This window comes from Ammospiza nelsoni, chromosome 22 (genome assembly GCF_027579445.1).
Source record: "Ammospiza nelsoni isolate bAmmNel1 chromosome 22, bAmmNel1.pri, whole genome shotgun sequence".
In the NCBI taxonomy this organism is placed as follows: domain Eukaryota; kingdom Metazoa; phylum Chordata; class Aves; order Passeriformes; family Passerellidae; genus Ammospiza; species Ammospiza nelsoni.
The window spans coordinates 4,026,594-4,046,484 of NC_080654.1; the positions used below are offsets into that span (position 1 = coordinate 4,026,594).

General features: G+C 44.1%; 1 protein-coding gene across 1 annotated transcript in view; it reads right to left on the reverse strand.

The window, feature by feature from the left end:
- The window catches only part of KAZN (kazrin, periplakin interacting protein), a 228,395-nt gene that overhangs the window by 21,855 nt on the left and 186,649 nt on the right, over positions 1–19,891 (reverse strand). The gene's annotated exons all lie outside the window — the stretch shown is intronic.

A 19,891-nucleotide genomic window follows, 5' to 3' on the forward strand; every position in this document is an offset into this window, starting at 1 on the left:
CCAAGCCCCTCCACAGCAGACCTGCTTTATAAATTTTAAAGCGGTGAAGAACTGGGCAAAAGCCCTTTGGGTTTGTGAATTTTTGCTTGTCTTTACACTGTTAACCTCACTAGATAAGCCCTGCATGGCCGGGGGATGCTCTGGGGGCGCCCCAGCACACTGCAAACACACATCTCTTGCTCTGCCCAGGAAGGCACGGAGTGCTTGCACAAAGCTCCTAAAACACAAAAACCCCACCACATTCCACTTTTCAACAGCACCAAGCCTCTGCCAGCCACAGCTCCCCCACCCTACAGCAGCACTATCTCAGGCATGGGGAAACTGAGGCACACCCCGTGCCCATAGGCTTTGACGTTTTGGGGAAGTGGGTGACAGTACAACTGCGGGAGGAGTGAGCTGTCCTGGCTGGGAAGGAATGCACCCATGGGCAGCCTGTACACAAAAATCAATAAACCAGGTTGTCACCCACCCCGTGACACCCTCGTGTCCTCCCAATAAACCACGTTGTCACCCTCCTGCCCTCTCAGTACACGCTGCTGGGCATTGCCCCTTCCCTGCCCTGCTGCTTCCTTGCCAGCAGCTCGGGAAAGGCAAGGAGAAGGAGAAAAGGAGAAAGAGAAGGAGAAGGAGAAGGAGAAGGGGAATGGAGTCGGTTTTGTTGAGCAAACAAGCACTGGTTCTCATTACAGCAAACCCAGCGCACGAACAGGCCGGCACTGCCACATGGCCGGGCACATCTCTGCGGTGTCCCTGCCCCTGCCATCACCTACCTCAGCTCCGGGAAGGCCAGGGAAGCTCTGCGTCACCTCCCTCCCATGGCAGCCTGTTTGCACAGCTCCCCTGGCCGGGATCAAGTCGGAGCCCGCCCGTGCCCGCTCCGCTGGCGGTGCTGCGGGAGCGCTGCCACGGCCGGAGCCGCCCCACGCGAGCCGGGATCCCCGCGGCACCTGCGGCTTTAACCCCGCTGGCTTCCTAATCCCCGAGCCAAGGCAGCCGTGTGAGCTCGGCAAGGTGCTGAGTTCAGCGCCCCGAAGCAGAGGGAGCAGGTTCTGCACGTCACGGGCATTGCACAAGCCCGAAGCGCCCCAAGAGCCGCTCCCTGGCAGAGGAGCCCGGGGAGCAGCGGGAGCTGGGCTGGAGCTGCCTCTGCTGAGTAATGGTGGCCCGGCAGAGTTACTCACAGCCACAGCACCCGGGCGGGCTGAGACACTGCTGCTCTTTGACCCAGCTGTGGGCTCTCAAGGATTCCCCTGCCCGTTCCTTTGTGGTTAATGATCCCTTTGGAAGAATGGAAAAATGGTGCTGCTGAAGCACCAGCTCATGGCTCGCTGGGTTTGTGTGGTGCCACCAGGCTCTGAGTGTGTCCCTGTGACAGGCAGCAGTCACCCTTTGTCTGTGGGGTTGGTCTTGGTGTCCTCTCCTTGCTCTGGATCAATCATTGCTGTATGGCCAGTGGTGGTCCTTGCCCAAGTGGAAACTGAGGCCAGGGAGGTGTTTGTGTCCCTGGAGTCACTCCCTGAGGATTCTGGCTGCTGCTGGTGCTGGGATTGGCATTAAGGGCCAGACACAAATCAGCCAGCCTCCTTCAGCCCTGCCTAGCCAAGAGCCTTCCTCAGGGGCAGGAGAGACTCTTCCCACCCAAGCCTGGCCCTGAAGGTCTCTGCAGGCTGATCCAAACTTGACAACCCCCACCAGTGGACAAACCTGCATCATGTGTCTCATCTCCAGCTTCCTGGGCTTGGAGGTCTCACCAGGGTTATGGTTCTGGAGCAAGCAAGCTACAGGTGGTCACCACCAAAAGTTGTCCTGGCTCTGCCAAAAATCCCAAGCACCACCCCAAGGGCAGGGCCCACCAGAGATGGGCAACAGAGAGTCAAAGTTGGGGTCAGAAAGTTGTCCAGCCCTGGCACAGGCTGCCCAGAGCAGTGGTGGAGTCCCCAGTCCTGCAGGGATTTAACAGACATATGGATGTGGCACCTGGGGACACGGCTTAGTGGTGGCCTTGTTTGGACTGGATGATCTTAGAGGGGTTTTACAACCTTGATGATCTTATGATTGTGTGAAAAAGCAACTCAGCTCCAGCACTGCTGCTCCAAAGGGAACAGCTCTCCCTCCCTGCAGCACGGAACAGGAGCTGGTGGCTGATCAAATGCAGCCCGAGCATCTGCCTGGTGCTGTGTGCCGCTGCCCTGGAGGCACCAGCACCTGCAGCCACTGCTGAGTGAGCTCAGCCCTGCTGGAGAATCCCTGCAGAAAGCCAGAGATCCGTCCCTGCACCTTCAGAGCCACATCTGACCTGGAGGACAGAGCTGCCCACAAAAACCACCTGAACAGAAAAATCTGGAGACCTCATACAATGCCCCCTGCTTCCAGGAAAACTTCCTAAAACTTCCCTCCCACAGCCATGGAAACTCCCCTCTCCATCCCCCTCTTCTGCAAAATAAAGATAACAGAGTGAGGACATGTTTCAAAACAGAGCTGATTTCTTTTTTCCCCCTGGTTTTTCTTTCAAGGCAAAACTTCTCTCAAAAAATGACAGATTTTTGTCAAACACTTCACTCATGACAAATTGGCATTGTCATGGAGGAGAGTGCTCGGCTGGGAGTTTCAGAGGCACTTTGGGAACCTCCATCTGCTCCTCCTGAGCTAAAATCCAACGGTGCTGAGGTTGGAGAACGTAATGTGTGAGGCAAGGATTAATTAACATCGATCTGGCTCCAAAACCAGAGGCACTGAGAGTAATTTTCATTGAGGAACTTGGCACCATTTAGCACCTCCTCCTCCTCCTCCAGTGCTGTTGGAGTATTTTAAGCTCCTGAAAATCACACGTGCATCACCAAGAGTTTTTGCAGTTACTAATGAAAGCCTCGATAGAGAGAAAAATCTGAATTTTTTTGTTAGCTCCCTATCCAGGCCATACACAGCATTTTCCCCTTCTTTAAAGCAGCACTGCAAAAGCTGTTTTAAAGAGGCAAAAAAGCAACAGGGAGAGGGCAAACATTATCATGTTGGTTCTAATCTCATTTGGTACAACTTCCTGAGCACATCACAGTTACTTCTATTGTGTTTTTTAATTTTGTCACGAGGATTATATTTATCATTACAGACATTTTATGCCTAACTTCTGGGCTCTTCACAATATTTTCATTCAAATGCTAAAATGCTGTAATGAGTCTAAGATAATGGCCCTCAAATATAAATGACACAGATCAGAATAGGGGGGGAAATTGGTTAAAAAGGAAAACAAATAGAAATTATCCATCCGAATTTGCATTCAGAGATGGTAACTGGGGGAAAAAACCAGCTGCAGGTTTGTGGCCCTGCAGGGACAGGGTGGGCACGGATCAGCAAAACCTGAGTTCCCCGAGAGCCCTGAACCGCTGAACCCCACCAGAATCAATATTTTCCTTTTTCGAACAATGCTGGGGGGAAAAGCACATCTCATATAGATTCAGTGTTATTCTGGGTTTTACATTATTCATTGAGCCTCATCCCATGTTATGCTGCAGTGAATATATTACCATAGATGATGCTACAAAAATTACATGACTCCTGCAAATCCCCGATAAAGTGTCAGCCTGGGCTGCTAAAGGAGCTGCAATTGCTCATTAGCAACGTGTAATTAACACTGCCACACGCTGGGGCTGTGCCAGTACAGGCAAAGAGAAGGAAAATAATAATAATAATAATAATAATAATAATAATAATAATAATAATAATAATAATAATAATAATAATAATAATAGTAGTAGTAGTAGTAGTAGTAGTAGTAGAAGAAGAAGAAAAATAATCATAAATCAGGCAACAACAAACCCCAGACCTGCGTGATGGGTCTCAAACTTCAGTAAACATTTTCTTGTTTACTACTACTACTACTACTAATAGTAATAACAACAACAACAACAACAACAACAACAATAATAATAATAGAAAAAAATCACAAATCAGGCAACAACAAATCCCAGAGCTGCGTGGGGGGCCTCAAACTTTGGAAACATTTTCTTGTTGAAGGCTAATAATAAAAAAAAAAAAAACAAAAATCAGGCAACAGGAAACTTCAGGGCTGTGTGGGGAGCCTCAAACTTTGGGAAACATTTTCTTGTTGAAGCATAATAATATTAATAATATTTATATTAATATTATTAATATTAATAATAGTACTACTACTACTAATAATAATAATAATAGCAGCAAAATAATCATAAATCAGGCAACAAAAAACCCCAGAGCTGTGTGGTGGGTCTCAAACTTTGGGAAACATTTTCTTGTTGAAGCCTAACAATAATAATAATAACAATAATAATAATAATAATAGAAAAATAATGATAAATCAGGCAACAGCAAACCCCAGAGCTGCATGGTGTGCCTCCAAATTTGGGAAACATTTTCTTGTTGAAGCCTAATAATAATAATAATAATAGAAAAAATAGTCATAAATCAGGCAACAACAAATCCCAAAGCTGTGTGGTGGGTCTCAAACTTTGGGAAACATTTTCTTTTTGAAGCCTTATCTCCCCCTCAGCACATCCAGGAATGTCACTGCAAGGGCCACCGTGTCCCCAGAGCCTCCCAGCTCTGCAGGGACCATGGGGGCACTTGGAGGGAACAGGCTGCATGCAGAGAAATAGTAGGGAAAATGGGAAGTCTGTTGGGACAACTTAATGATTTATCCCTGTATATAAATGTGCTGTTGTTTCTAAAAATGGCTTTGCAGCCTCGATGCCACCTGAGATTCCAATGGGGCTGAAGGTAGCCAGCTCCACTCTGATATTGGCCACTATCTTAAAAAAATTTAAGCTGCCCTGGAGCTTCCACAGAGTTTCTGATGCTCTGTCTTCATCAACCACTCCACCTACATATATATATATATAAAATAAAATAAAATAAATATATGTATATTAGGGAATTCAGTATAGAAAATATGTTTTTATGACACCCACACAACCTGCTGCATTCATCAACACAACCAAAACTCACCCAAACCCCATTTCTTTCCACCCAAAACCTGACTCTCACTTGGCACAAGGCTTGTGCACGTGCACAGACTCCAAGTGATGCCACAGCCCAATTTTTGGTTGCTTGCAGGAATTGCAAAGACAAAAAAAAAGTGGGAATAAAGCCTGGCTGGGATTTGTGAGGCAGGGTAGGAAAGCCCAAGGGGCTGCATGGATCAATGACCCCTGAGCCTGGACACATCCCATTCCCCTCCTGTCACTGTGTGTATCAACAGAATATTTATAAATCAATTGAAAGCAATTAATCAGCTAGAGAAAGATAAGGGATAATGAAGAAAAGAGATTAGCTGGTGATGCACAAACAGGGCTCCTCTGGGGAGGAACTGCTGTGGTTGGAAGCCTCCTCTGCAAAGCCTATTAGCTCCACTTAAAAAAGAAATTTAAAAGAGGCAACCTGAATAATTAAAAGGAAGAGTTAATGGATCATGCTAACAGCTTCTAAAAACCTGCAGCAGCCGTGTTTGTTAACCAGGGGGACCTGCAGATAAACCACAGCTGCAGCCCCACAAACATTCCTGCATGGAGCCCAACATTCCTGCATCCCCTGGCAATGGGGAGCCAGGGAGCCTCACCTGGACCTGCTGGGCTCACCTGAGTGACCAACCCTGAGAGCTGAGCCACAAATAACAGAGAAATCACTCCAGCATGTGAGGAGAAGCCTCCTGTGATGTAAACCCCAATATTGCCCACCCAGTGTATCCCATGGTGACCTCCCAATGACCAACCTGCTCCTTGTTGGCTAAGCCAAGACTAAATCTATAGCTTTGTTGGTTGCCAGCTGAAAAATTAACATTTGGGCAGGGCAGTCACCATTTCTGCCATTTTTTGTATGTTTTCCTACTGATTTTTCCACCCTAACCCTTCCACACCAAACCCTGAGGAGGGGCAGGACCAGCAGCTTTTCCTTGGCTGCCAATAATAATTTGTTTCACACCCAGAAGATGCCAACACCAAGGCTGGGCTTAATCCAGTCCACACCACCATGATGGTGCCAGTAAGAACTGGGTAATTTTGGCCAAAATAACTTTCTGAAGCTGCCACTTATTATTTTTGATGAGAATCCAAAAATGCAGCATCCCCCAGCTGTGACATCCTGGGGATGTCTTGTGAGAAGCTTTCCCAAATTTATGGGGAAATTTGCACCTCTTCCAGTGCTGTAGGATCCCACCTGAGAGCTGGCATCTTAATCAGGAATCCCCAGCAATTCAGAGGACTAAACACAGCATTTCAGTGCAATTCTTGCCTTTTTCAAGTAGTACTCAACAAAATTGCCAGCTCAGAGCTGGAGCTCGTGGGTTTTTTTCCAGAGGAGGAGGGTAAATATCTCCCCACCTTCCTCACCAACCTGCAAGGCAGCAATTTAACCTTCAAGGCAGAGCTCACATTCATTTAGTAACAGCCCTTATCTACAGGTTAGGGCCAGAGTAATTCCACTGGGAACAATATATAACAGATAAAAATAACTGCAGTGCAGCACAGGCACGAGCAGCTTCCTCCCTGCCCATCCATTCGTGGCAGGTGAGGGGCTGAGAGCAGGAAAACTCCCCAGGTTCTGTGTTTAGGGGCTGATGTTGATTTAACAGATTAAAATCCAAAGGCTGAGCCCACCCTGGGCTCCCCAGATACCCCAGAGCCTCCTGCTCCCACCCCACCGCCCTTCACCCAGAGCCCTGCTTCAAAAACCTGATTTTTCCCCTCTTATTATCAATATTTTAAAATACAAATGAAATAAACTTGGTTTTTCTAAGCATCAAGACAGATAATATTTTACTTACCTATTATGTACCACTTAATGAACTTCTAATCTGTGCTTATTAAAGAGTTTCACTGCAAAGTTTGTTCTGCCCTGCCAGGAGGTTCAGGACACACCTGGAGGTTTTAAACCACTTTTTTTCCCACCAAAGTGTTGCTACCACACTAAAAATCACAGCACCACCTGACTGTGATGAAACAAATAAAATAAATCCTATAAAATCTATAAAATCAGAGTGGTTTGGGTTGGAAGGTCCAGATGCCACAGAGCCTCCTGCTCCCACCCCACTGCCCTGCACCCAGAGCCCTGCTTCAAAAACCTGACTTTTCCCCTCTTATTGTCAATATTTTAAAATATAAATGAAATAAACTTGGTTTTTCTAAGCATCAAGACAGATAATATTTTACTTACCTATTATGCACCACTTAACGAACTTCTAATCTGTGCTTATTAAAGATTTTCACTGCAAAGTTTGTTCTACCCTGCCAGGAGGTTCAGGACACACCTGGAGGTTTTAAACCACTTTTTTTCCCACCAAAGTGTTGCTACCACACTAAAAATCACAGCACCACCTGACTGTGATGAAACAAATAAAATAAATCCTATAAAATCTATAAAATCAGAGTGGTTTGGGTTGGAAGGTCCAGATGCCACAGAGCCTCCTGCTCCCACCCCACTGCCCTGCACCCAGAGCCCTGCTTCAAAAACCTGACTTTTCCCCTCTTATTGTCAATATTTTAAAATATAAATGAAATAAACTTGGTTTTTCTAAGCATCATTACAGATAATATTTTACTTACCTATTATGCACCACTTAACGAACTTCTAATCTGTGCTTATTAAAGATTTTCACTGCAAAGTTTGTTCTGCCCTGCCAGGAGGTTCAGGACACACCTGGAGGTTTTAAACCACTTTTTTTCCAAAGTTACACCAAAAAAAAAGTAACACCAAAGTGTTTCTACTTCACTAAATTTTACAGCACACCTGACTGCGATGAAATAAATATACCCATGCCTATAAAATGCTATAAAATCACAGAGTGGTTTGGGTTGGAAGGGACCTTAAAGCTGATCCTGTTCCACCCCCTGCCATGGCAGGGACATCTCCACTGTCCCAGGTGCTCCAAGACCTCTCTGGGCAAAAATAAAACCAAACCGACCTCAAATCAGTTTGGAAATGAGGTTTTCCAGTCTGAAAATGTGGAGAAAAATGCCAAGCAGTACCAAAAATATCTTGTTTTTCTGAATACCCACAGTATTGGTGGCAATGGGGGGTGTAATGCTGCCCCATCTATTTTACACACGTTCCCAAAGGCAGGAAAAGGCATTTAAAGCTGAGAGGGCTGGAATTAAACACCAGGCAGCAAAGTTAATAAAAGTGACAGCCTTTTATTCATCTGGGCTTGTGCTGCAGTGCTGGAGGCAGCAGGGAGCTGCTCTTATGGAGTTATCAGGGCACTGCACCAGGCAAACCTGGGGCTGGGAGAATAAAATAATTTTTTTAAAAAATTTATTAAAAAAAATTAAAATAAAATAAAATAAACCAAATTAAAATAAGCTGGGGCTGGGAGAATAAATGAAAAAAAATTTAAAAATAAAATAAAATAAAAGAAAATAAAATAAAAGAAAAGAAAATAAAACAAAATAAAATAAAATAAAATCTGGGGCTGGAAGAATAAAATAAATTTCAAAATTATTTTATTTTAAAAATATAAAAAATAAAATAAAATATAATAAAATAAATAAAACCTGGGGCTGGGAGAATAGAATAAATTAAATAAATATTTTAAAAATATAAAATAATCAAATAATCAAATAAATAAAAATAATTAAAACCCGGGGCTGGGAGATTAGAATAAATAAAAAATATTTTATTTGAAAAATACAATACAATACAATACAATACAATACAATAAAATAAAATAAAATAAAATAAAACCTGGGGCTGGGAGAGTAGAATAAATTTTTAAAATATTTTTTAATATAAAATAAAATAAAATAAAATAAAATAAAATAAAATAAAATAAAATAAAATAAAATAAAATAAAATAAAATCTGGGGCTGGGAGAATAGAATAAATAAAAAAAATGTTTTAAAAATATAAAATAATAAAATAAAATAAAACCTGGGGCTGCGAGAATAGAATAAATTAAAAAATTTATTTAAAAAAATAAAATAAAATAAAATGTTATTTCCTGCTATTTATTCACATAAAGGTTCTGCTTCCACCTTTCCACCCTGCTCTCACAGGACCTCTCCCAAGCTGTGCCCAGCACTGGGCATTTTCCCAGAAAAAACATTGTTTTGCTGAATAAATGAGGCCAATAATAACAAAAAAAAAAATACCCACAGCAATGGGGGGATTTGGAGGAGATAAAAAAAGCCAGAGGCAAACGCAATTCTTTCTACTTAGTGCAAGCAGCAGTGTGTGGGACTAGGATGGGAGAAGGGGCACACAAATGACTTCAGGATTAAGTTTATAACTTGAAAAATTAAAAAAAGAACTGATAATTCACATACTAGAAACCCACTACCCCCTTCACACACTGCTGAGCACACCCAAAAGATTTCATAAACTCAAAATTCTTCAAAACTCTTTCTAACTTGGCAAAACAGTGATTTTTAAATAAATAAAAAAATAAAAACCAGTGATTTTTAAGTAAATAATCCAGCTGTTTTGTGCTGGGACAGGATGCTGGCCAAGCCCCCTCTCTCAGAGGCTGCCTGAGAGATTAGAAGAAAAAGCATCTAAAATTCAGGGTGAAAGGGTCTCCATTTCAATATTTCTAAATATTAAAGTCTCAGCAATGCCTTAAATAATTCAGAGCCTTTAGGAGAGGCACAGCCCCACATTGAGCCACTTTTGGTAAATGCCCTTTTCACCAACTTCCCCTCAGCTACACCACAAAAATGATGGAAAAAATCCCTTTATTTTCTTAAGGGAGATTCACCCTCGCACCACAGTCCCCACAGGAGTACAAATATTTGATGCAATCAGAAAGAAAACAAAACAGTCCCGAAATGACAACTGAGAGGGAAACAATCTGGGGAGTTTTAACCTTCAAAATCTGTCTCTTAATTCTGGTTGTGATTTCTGCAGGCAAGGGAGGAGGGGAAAAAACACAAAGTGGTGGCTGCTCCTGCCTTGCAAAGGCAACTGGAAATGGGATTTTAGGAGAACATGACAAGGCCAGAGTTAATGCTATTAAAAAATTCAAAGTGCAAAGAGAGCTGATAATCCCAGCTGGTTCCTGGGACAAGAATCTGATTGTGCAGCACACAGAGGTTTGGTGCTGCTGGCTGATATTGATTTGATTTGATTGGAAGGGGGAAAAAAAGAAAGGTGTCGCGGGCATCATTTTATGAAAATCTTTTCTTTGGATTTTTTTCTTCCTGAGGAGCTGAGAGGCCTCAGGAACAAAATGTAAACATTGATTATCTGCTGCTGTGGAATGCAACAGGTGCATCTGGGATTGGTCTCATGTGGTTGTTTCTAATTAATAGCCAATCACAGCCAGCTGCCTTGGACAGAGAGTCTGAGCCACAAGCCTTTGTTATCATTCTTGCCTTTCTATTCTTAGCCAGCTTTCTGAGAAACTTTTTCTTCTATTCTTTTAGTATAGTTTTAATGTAATATATATCATAAAATAATAAATCAGCCTTCTGAAACATGGAGTCAGATCCTCATCTCTTCCCTCATCCTCAGACCCCTGTGAACACGGGCACAAAAAGGGAGAAGGATCAAGAAGGAAACTCAGAGCTCTTCAGCAGCATCAGCTCAGCAAGGAGAAAGGAAACTGCTGGCAAACTGAACTGCAAAATCTAGAAAAAACAGAGATTTGGAGACAAAATCATCAAAATGATCCCCTGGGCTGTGGGAGCTGCCCAGGCGTGGATGTGTGTCTGGGAGGGCTGAGCAGCAGCAGAGTGCAGGGGATGCAGCTGCAGAACAGCCCCAGAGCATCCACAGCAAGACAGGAACACAAAACACTTCCCTCAGAGCTGCAGCACTGCCCTGGGAGCTCTGGAGAGCTGAAATCCCAAACTTGATGATGATCCTGTGCACCTCCATTTCCTGCACACTCCAGCCAGGCCCTGCATCTGCAGGAGCCACTGAGGGACCACTTAAAAGGAAACAAGTGGAAATGCAGTCACTGTATTTACACACACAGAGTATTTTGATTTTTAAATGATTTTTTTTTAAGCACACAGTCAAATACTGTCTTGATTTTGTACCAATTAATCCTCCAGGCAGAGATTTCCTTCTGTTCTTCAGCCACTTGCAAAATCCTCCCAAAAGATTGCTGGGGGTTATAGAGGAATTATGTTGGTTAGTGAGCCAGTTATTATCCCTCTGATAAGAGGAGCTGATCTGGGCAGAGAGGCATTGGCTCCACACTATTTGCAAGGAAAAATTAAAGCAGAGATAGTGGCAGGTTTGCTCAGCTCCTGCCTTATCTCCAAAGCGTGGCAGAGATATTGTTTGATCCAGTTCTGGCCAGGGAAGGAAAGCAGGGCTCCAGGGCAATTCAGCAAAGGCAGTTTTTTCCAGGCTCTAACACTGCAGAGAAAATCAAAATACAGCAGCAGAGGTGTCCAGGAGAACCTGAATTCTGGGGGTTTTGGGAACAGACACCTGGAAATTGGGTGTGCTGGGACTCAGGTTTATTATATGGCAAAAAGCACCCATAAACCTGCAAGGTGTCATAAATCCCTTCCTTGGTGGATGCAATCAAGCTGGGCAGGCTGAAATCAGCCCTGAGGGGAGGCCTGGGAGCACCAGCTGCCCTCCAGAGAAATCCCTGCAGCATGCCAAGCAGCATCTCCAGAGAAAATGTGTCCAAAAGAAACTCTGCTCTGCCTCCAGAGCCAGAAATAGGGCAGGACTGGATGTCATCTGGGGTGCTTTGCACCTTGTTTCACTTGGGAACCACTGGGAAATGATTTGCAGCTGAGGAAAGTTGTTTTTTTTTTAAGTTTTATAGCATTTTATTTTTAGATTTGGGGTCACCAATGAAGTTCCCTGGAGTTATTCACTGCCCTGAGCCTGGTGTGAGAGGGCAGCAGCACACAAAGCTTTGAGGAGATGGGGATGTGGTGCAAGACAATGAGCTTTGTCCCAAAGCCAGCTTTCCTCTGGAAATTGCAGGTTTGGGAGCAGGTTTCTCTCCACTTTCCTTAGGAGCTGTCATTATTTGGGCTCATTTATTCCTTCAAGGAGGTTTCTGAGCCTTCACCACTCTGCAGCAGCAGCACAAGCAGATTTACATGCAGGAATCTCTCTCCAAATGTACTCCAGGGAGGAAAAGGATATCCTTGGGAAGATAAGAGTATTTTAAGGGCTGGGTTTTTAATTTTAAGATATATTTTAATCCAAATTGTCTGGACTCAAGGGCCAGACAAACAGCATTTGGTCCTGCCACTTCTCATGGTCTCTGCCATCTCAGCAGAGGAAGGGAAGAGAAGCAGATCAATAAAGCCATGTGGGGAAAATAATGAGTTTGGGTTTTATTGGTGGCACAAGGTACAGCACAGAGTGAGGCAGGAACAGAGAAATCCACACCTGATACTGAGTTTCTTTTACCTACTGCTGGGCTTTTGAGTACACCAGGTATTTGAGGAAAGATAGAGGTAAACCCAGAGGAAATGTGGATTAAAACCCCAATTTTTAGATAACCCAGGAAAATGTGAGTTAAAACTCCAATTTTTAGATAACTGGGGTGATGGAGGAAGTAAACCCCTCAGTCATGGTCCAGGTGTGTTGAGACTCTGGACAGAGTAATGAGTTTATTATTATTATTTACTATTATTATTTACGAGTTTTTATTATTGTTATTGTTATTATTATTATCTTTTTAGCCTTCTGTAAGTATCCTCTCTGTATTCTTTGGTATAGTTTAGTATAGTGTTCTTTAATATAATATAGTGTCATAAAATAATAAATTAGCCTTCTGAGAGCATGGAGTCAGATTCATCATTCCTTCCTCTGCAATGCAAATACAATAAGGGAACTTCATGGTCCTCACTGCAAGACATTGAACATCCCAGAAACCAGCCCCAGGAAGATGTGGGGAGCTGGGGAATGCTCCACCTAACTGGATTAAGCTCCAAAATCATCTCTGGAGCTGCAGCAAAGCAGCCAGGGCACTGCAGCTGCACGCACAGATCTGATTCCTCCCCATGAACAGACCCCTGGCATTTATCTCTGCTGCCCAAAGATCTGCTGGAGCTCTGAGCATCTCACCATGAATCAGCATCAGCCAGGGCTCTGCTCTGCCCCCTCATCCCAGCATTAATTCCCCCCTACCAAAAAAACCTGGAGCAAAGCACAGAGTGAGGAGCAGCACTTCGGTCCCAGGCTCTGCAGCTCTGACATCTCCCATGAAAGGGAGGAATTTCCCTCCCAGTGAACAGTGGGTGATGCATTCCTTGGCAGCCTGCTGCCATTAGCAAACACAATCTGTATTTCTGCCTGCCTCGTTTGTTTGCCAAGCGCATTGGAAAGGAATATTTCACCCACTGCCAGATAAAACCCACAAGCCACCGTGCCCAGGGTTCTGCTGCAGGTATTGAGGTTTGTTCCTGCAAAAAGGACCTCCAGAAACCCCCCAAAAAGGGCCTCCAGAAACCCCCACCTGAATCAAATCCATCCCACAGGGGTCTGAAGAGTCCAACACAAGGGTGGGGGACAAGGAGGTGGCATCCCCTGGCCTGCACACAAAGGTGGAGGGAAAAAGGGGAAAAATTCTGTACCAGAGCAGGGTTAAAAAGCTCCTGCTGGATTTGGGATGGAGAAGAGGAAAAACCCTCCCAGCTCAAGCTGCCACCTGTGCTGGTCCCTGTCAGTCCCTGGGTTTGCTCTCCTGCAGCTCTGGCCCAAACTCAGCTCAGCTCAGCAAACCTGGGTTTAAACCAAGCTGCTTTCAGCTCCTGGATTCTCTAAGCCTGGGTTTAAACCAAGCTGCTTTCAGCTCCTGGATTCTCCAAGCCTGGGTTTAAACCAAGCTGCTTTCAGCTCCTGGATTCTCTAAGCCTGGGTTTAAACCAAGCTGCTTTCAGCTCCTGGATTCTCCAAGCCTGGGTTTAAACCAAGCTGCTTTCAGCTCACGCCCCAGTTCCTTTGCCTAGGGTATAATTTAAACAAAACTCCCTGAAAATGCCCAAAGCAGACATTTGTGGTTCCACAAGTTTTTTTTTTTCTCCCCTTGGTGATCTGCACATCAAACACATTAAAAAAAAAAAAAAAAAAAAAAAAAAAAAAAAAAAAAAAAAACAGACAGAGGAAAGGGCTTGTTTGAGTTACTTTCTCTTTCCTCTGACCCAGCTCTCACAGCTGAGCCTTTCCTGCACCCCCAGTGCAGCAGAAGCAAAATTCTGAACACACATGGGAAGAGATCCTGGGAAAGGGGGGCAAACAACTCACAAAGTCCTGCCATCCAGCCTCAGTAAGCTTAAAAAGCCTTTCTTTTCCTCCCCCCATAGGTTTTAATTTAATTTCCCCCCCATTTCCTGCCTGTATTCTGCTCCTCCAGCTGGAACATGCTGCACACAAAACTCCAAACCTGCATAGGGGTTATTCCTATGGGAAAGGAGCTCCAACAAGGGGAAAAGCACAGCCAGGACAACACACAGGGCCAACAGCAGCTCCCTGAGCCCTCATTGTGAGACTGCCCCTCCTCAGCAGCCCCACAGCCAGACTAAACCCTCCAACCTGCTCCCAAATCCCACTGGCAATTTCCACAGCCATCCAGTTCCACCCTTCATTTCCAGAGCAACCTTTCCCCTCTTTACTTGGCTTCCAAGTTCAGTTGAAGACATTAATCTGAAGACATTCACCTAATTACAGCTATCTCTGGCAATGTTTTTGTCTCCCTCTCACCACCCTGCATTCAGCCCAGGTCAATTTTGCAGCTTATCCCAAAAATCCCTGTTTGTTTGGGATTTTTTTTTTTCTTTGCAACAGTTCCACTTCAGCCAAAAGGCAGGAGAAAAGGAGATGCTGTAGGGGAGGGAGAATAAATGGAAAAAGCTGTGCCAAGGGTGGCAGAAGGAGAAAAAACCTATTATTTTAAATTAAGAATTAAGAACACATCCGCTCCCAGGATGCTGTTGAGCTGAGGATGGGGTGACTCTGGAAAAGGCTGGCATGGAGCACCTCAGTCTGATTCCCTGCAGGTAATTTGGGGGGCACAGAGAATGGGGGAAATGATCCCCATTTCACCCCTGCAAGCTGCATGCCTGCAGCTCTTTAAGATTCCAGATCAAGCAGGATTTTCAGAGCACCAAAGCTGCCACCTTCCTAAATTCTGGTGTTTTAGTGTCATGAAACACCCAAACACCCCAGGCACACATCCCAGTCCCAGGGCTGGGAGCTGCTGAGCATCACCAGGACATCCAATGTCCAAACCCAGGAATTCCTCTGGAGAAGTTGGAACCCAGGAAATTCCTCTGGAATGGCTGCCCTGGAGGATTTGAGACCCTGGTAGAGGGCTCAGAGATCTTGGCACAGAGTCAAAACCACCTGTGCCTTTGATTTTAACCCATGGAAACAATTACCAACTTTGTGTGAAGATTTACAAGCCACAAGAGTTTGAGTAGAATGATGGTTAATTTGCCACAGGGTGAAAAAGTAGAATTTTGGGGATTTAGAATGGCAAGATGGAAGAATCTGAGCTTGTTTTATCCTTCTTCTCCTTCTTCTTGTCCTCCATCTTCTGCTGTGATGGTGGCACTTTTAGATTGGTTTAGAGTAGAGACAGATTGTCTAACATAGGTGATAGGTATTGGAAAATTATTGTAAATAAAGTGCAAATAATTTTTAGTATAAAAAGCTAACACCACCCCAAGTGTGCCATGAACTGACCTGATGGACGGATCTCAGCAGGTCAGAGAAAGAATGGAATAGATAAGAGCAAATAAACAACCTTGAAAAGCAGAGCAAATGAATCTTCTTTGGTCATGGGGCCGGGAAAAAAGAGATTTTAATACCTCAGGGTCATCTCAACCTGCAATACATGGAATATGTGGGCAGGGAATCCCAAATGGGGACTGTTCCATCCCCAACCCTTTCCTGTCTGAGCTTCAGTTCAGGTTTCTCCTTTTTCCCCCTCTTGCTCTGTCTGGGTGAGCATGGGGTGAAGCAGAGATCATTACCTACAAACCCTCTTGGAAATGGTTGTACAACAAACCCCCAGCATTTCCTCCTGTCCTGGTGAAGGATGAACCTTTGAACCAAGGGACAACCACAGGGGAGATGTGGCAGCACCCCAGAGCAGGGATGGAGCCACAGCTCCTGGAGCTGTGGGTGCTGCCAATCCCCCCAGGCAAACACCCCAAATTTGGGCTGGTTTTTACCTTTCTGAGGATGCAGCTGCAAGCAGAGCTCTTGGGGCTGCAAACCTCCCAATTTCTTTCCTGCATTCTCAAGGCATTTCAGCTCCATGAAGCTCTGTGATAAAGCAGGGAAGGAACGTGCCAAGGCATGTGTTTGGCTTCTATCGTGTCAAATACATTTTAATTGGTGATAATTCCTGCCTGCCTGGTATATCCAGGTGAAAATGAACCCCGTGTGCTCCTCTCTGCAGGTTAATGTTCCTCAGGCAAGCTGGTATTAAAATCAAGGGGCTGGAGCAGTGGGAATAAAAAAAAATATCAGCTTTTAAAGGGCAGCTCTCCCAAAACCATCATGAGATGTTTAAACTTAGCTGCAATCTGGGAGGAAAGTCCTGTTTTAATAAGTGTAAGGGATTTGGGGATGTTCTCTCTGAATGGGAGGGACATGTGGCATCAAAGCAGCCCCTGGGGGGGCACATTCCCATTTTACCAGGTACAGGCACAGCCTGGTGCTCAGGGGAGGATGCACAGCTCCCCATCACCTCCTCCAGGCTGAGATATTTTGATCCATTGCCTTATTCATGTCCTGAGGCAGAGGAAGGCACCTGATGTTTGCTTCTCCCTCCCTCTGACCAGGGAGCAAACACAGGAGGGACAGAGGAGGGTTTGGGAATCATCCCTGGGCTGGAATCAGCCATAAACCTGAATGGGGCTGTGATTAATTCACACACAGAGCTGAATTGATGGGATATTTGTACTTTTGATCATTCAGCCACCTTTAATTACCCCACAGATGATGCCCCATGGCATTGAGGTCTCTGCCCTCTCCCTCTCCCCAAGCTGGGTTTCTGCATGAGGGCTGTGCTGGTTTGAGGGTGGGTGAGCAGCCAGGATGAGCCCCAGAACCCCCAAAATGTCAGTGATGGAGCCACAGCAGCTCCTCCTGCACCAAGCAGGCAGGGGTGAGTTCCAGACAGCATTAGCACAGGTAATCACCACCTGCACCAACACCATGGGCCAGCTCTGCAGCGTTTCCACCCCATCTGTATTTTCCCCCCAGTGCCCACCACCTCTGCAGGTCCAGAAGTGGCAGGTGGGAATGGTGAAAATTCAAATATTCATTGGGGAGTGCTGGCAAGAAAAGCACAAATCTTCCCTTTGAGCTGCGTGTGAAAGGCAGCTTTGTGCTCGTGTGCCTTTGGAATCTGTGCTGGAAATCTGAATCCAATCTGATGGGGGCCTTCATTTTATTTTTTTCAAAACAAGCCAAACAACTTTATATAAACAAAATATGCTAAAGCTCCTGTTTTCCCTCACCTGTCTGATTATTTCTTCCTTTCTTGCTTCGCTGTATCAAAATAAACAAACATTATTCTATTGATTCTGACTGTTCTCTGAAGATTTCTGGCAGAAAGCTGAAGGCTCCTGAGTTACTGCAGAAAAATAACTGGTTGGCAATGTTTCCTTGGAACAAAAAAGAGAGAAAAAAGTGGCTGTATCATGGCAAAGGACATGCTTTGCTTCCTCAGACTGGAAGGAAGTGTGAAGTATGACTTCGTTAATAATTCATTTTGACAAGTCTCCATCCTTCCTGCCTTTTTTTTAAATCCAGGATACACTAGGAAAATCAATACAAGAAATACAAAGTTTTGTTTTATTTTATCTCCCAGAAAGCAGCAGGGTTCACAGACCCTGCATCTCCTTGCACTCAGCACATCCAACCATTTCCACCAACCATTCCTGCAAAAATACAGGAATTTTCCTATTTCTTTTACACAATGGCATGAAATTAAAGGCCTTGCTCTCCTCAGTACCTTCTGCACCCTACAAAACTTCAAATTAACCTTTTGCTTTCAGAGTAATTAATGCTGCAACACAACTAATGACCTGGTTGGATTCCAATCCACTGGAGAGCTGCTTGTGAACCCAGCTGGGATGCCCTTGGTCCACACTGGATGCAGAATTAGAATCTTCTTAAGGAACACTGTTCAGCTCAGTAATTGCCTTACATTGTAAAATCCTGCAGCAAAAAACTTGCCCTGAAGCACATTTGATATGTTCTGGCTCCTGGCTAAGCTCTGCACAAGTCCATTGGACTTTAAATTTTTCTTTTCTTGTAAAATTTTCCCCTTTAAATTTTACTTTTTTGTTAAATTTTCTCCTTTAAATTTTACTTTTTTGGGGTTTTTTTCCCCTTTCAATTTTACTTTTTTTGGGGTTTTTCCCCTTTAAATTTTACTTTTTTGGGGGGTTTTCCCCTTTAAATTTTACCTTTTTGCAAAATTTTCTCCTTTAAATTTTACTTTTTTGGGGGTTTTTTCCCCTTTCAATTTTACTTTTTTTGGGGGTTTCCCCCTTTCAATTTTACTTTTTTTGGGGTTTTTCCCCTTTAAATTTTACCTTTTTGTAAAATTTTCCCCTTTAATTTTGACTTTTTTGTAAAATTTTCCCCTTTTAAATTTTACTTTTTTTGGCCTTTTCCCCTTTAAATTTTACTTTTTTGGGCCTTTTCCCCCTTTAAATTTTACTTTTTTGGGGGTTTTTGCCCCTTTAAATTTTACTTTTTTTTGCGGTTTTCTCTATGGTTACCATGGCAGGATTCAGCACATTTCATGCACAGGGAATGAAAGCATCAGTAGAACAACAGAGACCACAATACAAGGTCCTCAAGAGCAAAAATCACATGAAATCCCACAAAAAAAAAAAAAAAATCTGGATTAAATCAGCTGCAGTAGTTCAAACTGAGCCACCTTCACCCTAAACCAGAAATCCAGCCCAATCCAACCCTGGTGTTGCTGCTGAGGTTTATTCACCACCACAACCCAGAGTGATGCTCAGGTCACCAGCCCTGTGTCCCATTTATCTTCACTGGCAGCTCTATTAAAAATCTCAAATGCCTGACTCATAAAACATTGAGATTTTGTCCCAAACCCACCTTGAGCTGAGCAATTCCAGAGCAGATCCCAGGGAAGGGAGCACTCAGCAGCTCTGCTCATTCCACAGCATCCTCTGCCAGGATTTGGCTCCCAAAACTCAACTTCCCCTCCCATGTTCCACAACGAGGAAAGACCCCAGGGGAGGAATTCAAAGCAGTTTCTGGAAATCAGGAGCTTCATCTAAGCCCAGACAGGGTTAGAGGCTGCACATCACCTCCAGCTATGCAAAACCAACCCACAGGTGGCTCACAACAGAATTCTCTTTGTGAACAAAGCCCTTGGAGTTCATTTGCACTGAGTTTTTTCTCCAAAAAAATTGGGATTTTTTCGCTCAAAAGCTGGGATTGTTGGTGTGGCACAACCACACCAAGTGGTTCCCCTTCACGAGTACTTTCTATTAAAGCCATGTCTCTAATGTTATTTACCAATAACCAAGCTAAAACACTGTATTTCAAGAAAGAAGGTGCAAAGATTATTAGATATAATCTGAGATTTAACTGAATGCACTGAAATCAAATGGCATGAGGCCATAATATAAGAGTTTTTTCTCAGAGAGCTATAGGTTAGGAAAGAGTAATGTATCATGAGTCTTTGAGACTATTTTACAATTGAAAATGCTACTTAAAACTTTCAGAGAGGATGTGACTTTTGTATAAAAATATGAAAATTAGTTCAGGGCCGTGGATGTGAAACCACTTCCAACAATAAAGGAGGAAAAAATAAAAAAGAGAAAACCCAAGCAACCTGTTTCACCATCAAGGCTAGTGCTAACAAAGGAAAACCTAGGAAAACTAGGAGAACTTGGTGCCTGAGGCTGCACTGCCTGAGGCTGCAAACAAGCTCCCTTCTGCCCAT